This window comes from Melospiza melodia, chromosome 15, assembly GCF_035770615.1.
Source record: "Melospiza melodia melodia isolate bMelMel2 chromosome 15, bMelMel2.pri, whole genome shotgun sequence".
In the NCBI taxonomy this organism is placed as follows: Eukaryota; Metazoa; Chordata; class Aves; order Passeriformes; family Passerellidae; genus Melospiza; species Melospiza melodia.
Window position 1 is genome coordinate 3,406,442 of NC_086208.1, and position 9,000 is coordinate 3,415,441.

Genomic DNA, 9,000 nt, shown 5'->3' on the forward strand with positions numbered 1-9,000 from the left:
TGTCTGTGTGTCCCTGTGTCCCTGTGTCTGTGTGTCCCTGTGTCTGTGTGTCTGTGTGTCTGTGTGTCTGTGTGTCTGTGTGTCTGTGTGCAGCCTGGCAGCAGGATGTGCCTCTGCCAGTATGGGACAGGGCAGCGTGTCCATGTGTCTGTGTGTCTGTGTGTCTGTGTGTCTGTGTGTCCCTGTGTCTGTGTGTCTGTGTGCAGCCTGGCAGCAGGATGTGCCTCTGCCAGTATGGGACAGGGCAGCGTGTCCCTGTGTCTGTGTGTCCCTGTGTCTGTGTGTCCCTGTGTCTGTGTGTCTGTGTGCAGCCTGGCAGCAGGATGTGCCTCTGCCAGTATGGGACAGGGCAGTGTGTCCATGTGTCCATGTGTCTGTGTGTCTGTGTGTCTGTGTGTCTGTGTGCAGCCTGGCAGCAGGATGTGCCTCTGCCAGTATGGTACAGGGCAGCACGTCCATGTGTCTGTGTGTCTGTATATCCGTGTGTCTGTACATCCGTGTCTATGTGTTCACGTGTCCGTGTGCAGCCTGGCAGCAGGATGTGCCTGTGGGGCAGTGGGGTGCAATGTGGGACAGGGCAAGGCAGTGTGTCTGTGTGTCCCTGTGTCTGTGTGTCTGTATATCCGTGTGTCTGTACATCCATGTCTCTGTGTTCATGTGTCCATATGCAGCCTGGCAGCAGGATGTGCCTCTGGGGCAGTGGGGTGCAGTATGGGACAGAGCAGTGTGTCCCTGTGTCTGTGTGTCCATGTGTCTGTATATCCGTGTGTCTGTACATCCATGTCTATGTGTTCATGTGTCCGTGTGCAGCCTGGCAGCAGGATGTGCCTGTGGGGCCCTGGGATGCAGGATAGGGCAGTGTGTCTGTGTGTCTGCATGTCCATGTGTCTGTGTGTCCCTGTGTCTGTGTGTCCATGTGCAGCCTGGCAGCAGGATGTGCCTCTGGGGCCCTGGGATGCAGGATAGGGCAGTGTGTCTGTGTGTCTGCATGTCCGTGTGTCTGTGTGTCCTTGTGTCTGTGTGCAGCAGGATGTGCCTCTGGGGCCCTGGGATGCAGGATAGGGCAGTGTGTCTGTGTGTCTGCATGTCCATGTGTCTGTGTGTCCTTGTGTCTGTGTGCAGCAGGATGTGCCTCTGGGGCAGTGAGTTGCAGGATAGGGCAGGGCAGTGTGTCCATGTGTCTGTGTCCGTGTGTCTGTGTGCAGCCTGGCAGCAGGATGTGCCTCAGGGGCACTGGGATGCAGTGTGGCACAGGGCAGGGCAGTGTGTCTGTGCGTCTGTGTGTCCATGTGTTCATATGTCCGCGTGTCTGTGCGTCCGTGTATCTGTGTGTCCACATCCACATGTCTGTGTGTCCGTCTATCCATGTGCAGCAGGATGTGCCTCTGGGGCAGTGGGATGCAGCGTGGAGCAGGGCAGTGTGTCCACATGTCTGCGTGTCCCTGTGTCCGTGTGTCTGCGCACAGCGGGATCTGCCCCTGGAACAGTGGGATGCAGGGCAGTGTGTCTGTCTGTCTGTCCGCATGCAGCAGGATGTGCCTCTGGAGCACTGGGGTGCAGTGTGTCCCTGTGTCCGTGTGTCTGTGTGCAGCCTGGCAGCAGGATATGCCTGTGGGGCAGTGGGGTGCAGGGCAGTGTGTCCGTTTGTCCGTGTGCAGCAGGATGTGTGTTTGGGGCAGTGGGGTGCAGTGTGGGACAGGGCAGTGTGTCCGTTTGTCCATGTGCAGCAGGATGTGTGTTTGGGGCAGTGGGGTGCAGTGTGGGACAGGGCAGTGTGTCCGTTTGTCCGTGTGCAGCAGGATGTGTGTTTGGGGCAGTGGGGTGCAGTGTGGGACAGGGCAGTGTGTCCGTTTGTCCATGTGCAGCAGGATGTGTGTTTGGGGCAGTGGGGTGCAGTGTGGGACAGGGCAGTGTGTCCGTATGTCCGTGTGTCTGTATGTCTGTGTGTCCGTGTGCAGCAGGGCGTGCCTGTGGGGCAGTGGGGTGCAGGGCAGTGTGTTTGTGTGTCCCTGTGTCCATGCATCCCCGTGTCCGTGTGTCCATGCACAGCAGGATGTGCCCTGGAATCCCCCGTAGCACACGGAGAGCTCTGTCAGGCCCTGTGTGATGCTGGTGGCACCTCCCAGCCAGGAGCAGATCTCCAGAGGATCTCGGGATGCACCTCAGCCTCAGTCCCTGGTGGGAGGGACCTTAACCCCATCCTGCCCGGGCACAGCCACCTCCCGCTGCCCTGAGTGCTCCCAGCCCTGGCCAGCCTGGCCTTGGCACTGCCAGGGCAGCCGCAGCTGCTCCGGATGCCCTGTTTTAGGGTTTGGCCAATTTCAGGTAACTGTGGGGTAAATAAAAGTGCAGGGTGAAGCCTCCAGGTCTGTCAGCTCTTTGGTGTGCCCACGGATGGGGAGCAGCCCAGGCCCCTTGTCCTGACCCTGGACTAGGTGGCACTGGCTGCCCTGGGCGTGCCAGCTCTCTTGAACTCCCACATGGCTGGGCCGTGGTGTCCCCACGTCACTGGGGACATGGTGACCCTGTGGGCACTGCCAGGTGTTTGTCCTGCCTGGCTGCCCCTGCTCTGCTGCCCCCAAAGGAGTTTGTTTGTTGTAGCATGGTGGGGTTTGTAGTTTATTGAAGAAAAGACCTCAAAGAAACCTTTTAGAGATTAACAGCTCTTTTTTCCCAAACCCTGAAGGGATGAAAGCCACGCTGGAAGCGATCTTTGCTGGGTCACAGAGAAGCCTGGTGGCTTTTCTCTGATAACAAAATACCTGGCTGATATCTACAGATAGCTGGGCTGCTCTGAGCTGAATTCATTCCCTGGGAGATCAAAACCCTGCACGTGCTTTGGGACTGGAGCAGGAACCACTGGCTCCTTCCTTGCTGCTGTTCTGGTGGAATTTTTGCCAGGAATTTTGCCAGGTGGATGCTCCTGCTGCCCTCCAGCCTGGCTCCAGGGGCTGAGGGGGGATGACAGAGCACCAAGGGTGATGTCTTTGAAGGAGAAGATCTCATATTTCCTCAATCTGTGGGGGGAAAAATGGATTTATAGAAAATTCTCACAGCCTGACAGAAGGCTCACATATCTGTATGCAAACCTTGAGATAAGAAATGCTGACTGAGAAATGCCATGGAATAGGACAGACATGGTTGAGAGAGAAATGGAACTAGAAACAACTTTCAAAGTTGCAAGTAAGACCAGATACTTTGGAGAAATAGAACCATGAAAGATGCATTTTAGATTATTGGCTTTTAAGCATTTACAGCGTGGTGTGATAAAAGCTGATATGCCAAGAAATGCTCATAATGTAATTAGGAAATAGTTGGTTTCTGATTGTGATGGTGTGAATTATAACACCTGTATTGTCTCACCCTTCTCATGGGACTGAAAATGGAATAAAAGTTTTTCAAACATCTCTCAGCTGCCCCATCTCTGGGTCAGAAAAGGGTTAAATCCAACAAAAATCCACTTTTTTTGCCTTCTTCCTGCTGCCCTTGCTGGATGTGGGGCGCTGGTGGCAGCAGAGCTGCGGGGGAGGATGTGGGGAGGAAGCAGGAGGAAAGCAGAAGGGAAAAGCCTCATTTTCCATGCCTGGGGGAGGGAAGGGCTCTGGAGCACAGCTGGTTCCTCATCCCTTCCCTCCTCCTGGAACAGAGGAGCTTTTCATCCTGGAAAAGCCTCTGGGAAAGGGCACGGCCCTCCCCGAGGAGTAGGGAACAGCCTGGGCTGACATTGCTGAGAGAGAGATGGAACCAAAAACCAGTAACAAGCTGGGAAAGATGGCCTTGCGAAAAAGAGCAGAAATTCTGGAGAATTCAGCTGGAAAGATGCATTGGAGCAGGAACGCGTGGAGGAAAAAGAGAGGGGATTAGTGTTACACGTAGGTTAAAAAAGAGATTATTTGTGTAAAATATAGGTTAAAATATAGGCAAAATATAGGTAAAGATATAAGTTAAAATAGAGGTGATTTGTGTTAAATAAAATACAAAATACAGATAAAATAGAGGTAATGATTTAGGTGATTGGTGTTAAAATATTGGTAAATATAGGTAAAAATATAGGTAATAATAAGAGTGATTGTGTTAAACAGAGGTAAAAATATATGTAAAATTATATGTGATTGGTGTGAAATATAGGTTAAAATATAAATAGAAATATAGGTGATTGGTGTTAAATATGGGTAATAATATCAGTAAAAATATAGGTAAAAATAGAAGTGATTTGTGTTAAATATAGGTAAATAATATAAGTCAAATATGGGTGATTTGTGTTAAATATAGGTGATAATATAGGTCAAAATATAGGTGATTTGTTTTAAATATAGGTTAAAATATAGGTAAAATTATAGATGATTTGTGTTAAGTATAGGTTAAAATATAAGTAAAAATCTAGGTGATTATGTTAAATATAGGTAGAAAATAGGTAAAAATATAGGTGATTGGTGTTAAATATAGGTGAAAATATAGGTGATTGTGTTAAAGATAGGTAATAATATAGGTAAAAATATAGGTGATAGGTATTAAGTATAGGTAAAAATATAGGTAAAATATAGATGATTTGTGTTAAATATAGGTAAAAATATAAGTAAAAATATAGGTAAAAATAGAGGTGATTGTGTTAAATATAGGTTACAATATGGGGAAAATATAGGTGATTGTGTCAAAAATAGGTAAAATATAGGTAGAAACTATAGGTGATTGATCTTAAATATAGCTAAAAATATAGGTCAAATACAGGTGATTTGTGTTAAATATAGATAAAATACAGGTAAAATATAGATAAAATAGAGGTAAAAATAGAGGTGATTTTGTTAATTATAGGTTAAAATATAGGTGATTGGTGTTAAATACAGGTAAAAAATAGAGGTGAAAATACAGATGATTGGTGTTAAATATAGGTAAAATGCAGGTGTCTGGTGTTAAATATAGGGGATTTGTCTTAAATATAGATAAAAATATAGCTAAAATATAGGCAAAACCAGAGGTGATTGGTGTTAAATACAGGTAAAAATACAGGTAAACATATAGATAAAATCCAGGTAAAAATAGAGGTGATTGGTGTGAGGAGTATTAGCAGCATTGTGTGGAAAGCTAATAGGCTGAGAACCATTTGTAAGGTATTTTAAGCAGGAAATAGGCTGGTTTCTGATAGAATGGCACTGAGTTTTACACATTTTTATGTCTCACTCTTCAGTGACAGGACACAGGGAATGGCTCCACTGCCAGAGGGCAGGGATGGATGGGATATTGGGAGGGTGGGGTGACCCTGGGATGGAATTCCCTGTGTTCCATCCCTCTGTTTTAAAAAACTTTTATTTATTTTCAGTCTCATAAAAAAAGTAAAAAACTACGGATGTTATAATTCACACCATCACAATCAAAACCCAACTACTTCCTAATTACAAAACATTATAAATATTTTCTTAAGCAATCAACTTTTTACCACACCATACTATAAATACCTTAAAACCAATCATCCAGAACTACCCCTCATAAATCCTACTACATCTTTCATAATTCCATTTCTCTAGGTAAAAATATAGGGGATAGGTGTAAAATACAGGTAAAAATAATCTTTAAAATAATCTAATCTTATTTATAAAACTATCCTTTAAAACTTTTTTCTCTCTCAACAATATCCATCCTATTCCATAACATTTCTAAATCAACATTTCTTATCTCAAACTTTACATATGTGCAAACTCCTCCTTGCCTGCCAGGGAAAAAAAAAAAAAAAAAAACAAACCAATCAAAGCCAAACATGGAATGGTTTAAATATAGCAGGTCTGGGGTTATTTTAACTCTCACCTTTCCATTTTCAGCTCTCCAGCTCTGGGTGTTGCAGCTTTTCCCTGTAATCAAAAGGGTGAGGAGCTTCCTGTGCTCTGCAGCCAGGAAAGGCCCAAACCACCCTCATTTTGGGGGTCCCCTTCCAGTGCCAGGGCTCCCAAAATGTTGGGGTTTCCCCTGCGTAGCGGTTTTGGTTCGCTAATTTGAGATTTTATTTGATTTGAAAAATAAAAAAAGAAAATATTTTTTTGATTTTTAAAATTTAAGATCGAATTTGAAAATTGGAGATTTTTTCTAATTTGAGATTTGAAATTTTTGAGAAAAATTGAGAAATTTTTTTTGAGATTTTTACCCTTAAATTAACCTCTAATTTGATGTTAATTTAGGTTAATTCCCTAAATTCCTCCCGTGTCAAACTGTGACACCCCATGAGCCCAGCAGCGCTTTCTGCCCGGCACAGAATGGGGAAATCATTAACCAGGATTTCCCTGGGAAGCAGCCTGGGCTCCACCTGGCAAATTCCAGCTGCCGTTTGTCCTCCCCACAGGAGACGGCTCAGCCCTCCTGCCTGGTTCCCTGCAGCTCATCCTGAATCTGAGATCCCCAAAATGCTGAATTTTAGATCTCCAAAATCCCGAATTTGAGATCTCAAAAATCCCTGGTTCTGTGCATCTCATCTTGACTCTGAGATCTCTAAAGTCCTGGTTCCCTGCACCTCATCCTGAATTGCAGATCTCCAGAATCCCTGGTTCTGTGCACCTCATCCCAAATCTGAGATCTCCAAAATCATGAATTTGAGATCTCCAAAATCCCCAGTTCTGTGTATCTCATCCCAAATCGGAGGATCCCAAAATCCCTGGTTCTGTGCACTTCATCCTGAATCTGAGATCACCAAAATCTCTCATTCCATGCACCTCATCATGAATCTGGGGTCTCCAAAATCCCGAATTTGAAATCTCCAAAATCCCCGGTTCCATGCACCTCATTCTGACTTTGAGATTTCCAAATACCCGAATTTGAGATCTCCAAAATCCCTGGTTCTGTGTATCTCATCCCAAATCTGACATCTCCAAAATCCCTGGTTCCCTACACCTCATCCCAAACCTGAGATCACCAAAATCCCTCATTCCGTGCACCTCATCCTGACTTTGAGATCTCCTCATCCCAAATCTGAGATCCCCAAAATCCCAAATTTGAGATCTCCAAAATCCCCGGTTCCATGCACCTCATCCTGAGTCTGAGATCTCCAAAATCCTGACTTTGAGATCTCAAAAATCTCTGGTTCCTTGTATCTCATCCTGAATCTGAGATCACCAAAATCCCTCATTCCATGCACCTCATCATGAATCTGGGGTCTCCAAAATCCCCGGTTCCTTGTATCTCATCCCAAGTGTCAGATCTCCAAAATCCCTGGTTCCATGCATCTCATCCTGACTTTGAGATTTCCAAAATCCTGAATCTGACATCTCCAAAACCCCTGGTTCTTTGCATCTCATCCCAAATTTCAGATCTCCAAAATCCCTGGTTCCATGCACCTCATCCTGAATTTGACATGTCCGAAATCCTTGGTTCCATGCACCTCATCCTGACTTTGAGATCTCAAAATCCCAGGCACCCCAATCCCCAGCTCTCTGCTCCCTAATCTCCCTCCTCAGCATTCCTCAATCCTCCTCTCCAGGCTCCCCAGTGCTTGGCTCTAAGCGCCCCATTCCCCAATTCCCCAGGCTCCCCAGTCCCCATTCCGGCTCCCGAATCCCCTGGGTCCATGTCCCGCTCCAGGTTCCCCAATCCCCATTCCAGGCTCTCCAGTCCCCTTGTTCCCTGTCCCTCTCCAGGCTCCCAAGTCCCCATTCCTGGCTCCCTCTCCCATTCCCAGCTCCCCAGTTCCCTGTCCCTCTCCAGGCTCCCCAGTTCCCATTCCTGCTCCCCAATCCCCTGGCTCCATGTCCCACTCCCGGCTCCCCAATCCCCTGGCTCCGTGTGCCATTCCCGGCTCCCCAATCCCCATTCCCCGTTCCGGCTCCCCAGTCCCTGGTTCCATGTTCCCAGCTCCCCAATCCCCTGTCTCGGTGTCCCATTCCCGGCTCCCCAATCCCCATTCCCGGCTCCCCAGTCCCTGGCTCGGTGTCCCTCTCCCGGCTCCCCAATCCCTGGCTCGGTGTCCCTCTCCCAGCTCCCCAATCCCTGGCTCGTGTCCCATTCCCAGCTCCCCAATCCCTGGCTCCGTGTCCCATTCCCGGCTCCCCAATCCCTGGCTCGGTGTCCCGTCCCGGCTCCCCAATCCCTGGCTCGGTGTCCCTCTCCCGGCTCCCCAATCCCTGGCTCGGTGTCCCGCTCCCGGCTCCCCAATCCCCTGGCTCAGTGTCCCTCTCCCGGCTCCCCAATCCCCTGGCTCCATGTGCCATTCCCGGCTCCCCAATCCCCATTCCCCATTCCGGCTCCCCAGTCCCTGGTTCCATGTTCCCAGCTCCCCAATCCCCTGGCTCCGTGTCCCTCTCCCGGCTCCCCAATCCCCTGGCTCCATGTGCCATTCCCGGCTCCCCAATCTCTGGCTCGGTGTCCCTCTCCCGGCTCCCCAATCCCTGGCTCGGTGTCCCTCTCCCAGCTCCCCAATCCCTGGCTCGTGTCCCATTCCCAGCTCCCCAATCCCTGGCTCCGTGTCCCATTCCCGGCTCCCCAATCCCTGGCTCGGTGTCCCGTCCCGGCTCCCCAATCCCTGGCTCGGTGTCCCTCTCCCGGCTCCCCAATCCCTGGCTCGGTGTCCCGCTCCCGGCTCCCCAATCCCCTGGCTCCGTGTCCCTCTCCCGGCTCCCCAATCCCCTGGCTCCATGTGCCATTCCCGGCTCCCCAATCCCTGGCTCGGTGTCCCATTCCCGGCTCCCCAGTCCCCATTCCCAGCTCCCCAGTCCCTGGCTCGGTGTCCCTCTCCCGGCTCCCCAATCCCTGGCTCGGTGTCCCATTCCCGGCTCCCCAGTCCCTGGCTCGGTGTCCCATTCCCAGCTCCCCAATCCCCTGGCTCGGTGTCCCTCTCCCGGCTCCCCAATCCCTGGCTCCGTGTCCCACTCCAGTCTCCCCAATCCCTGGCTCGGTGTCTCGTCCCGGCTCCCCAGTCCCTGGCTCGGTGTCCCATTCCCGGCTCCCCAATCCCTGGCTCGGTGTCCCTCTCCAGGCTCCCCAATCCCTGGCTCGGTGTCCCGCTCCCGGCTCCCCAATCCCCAT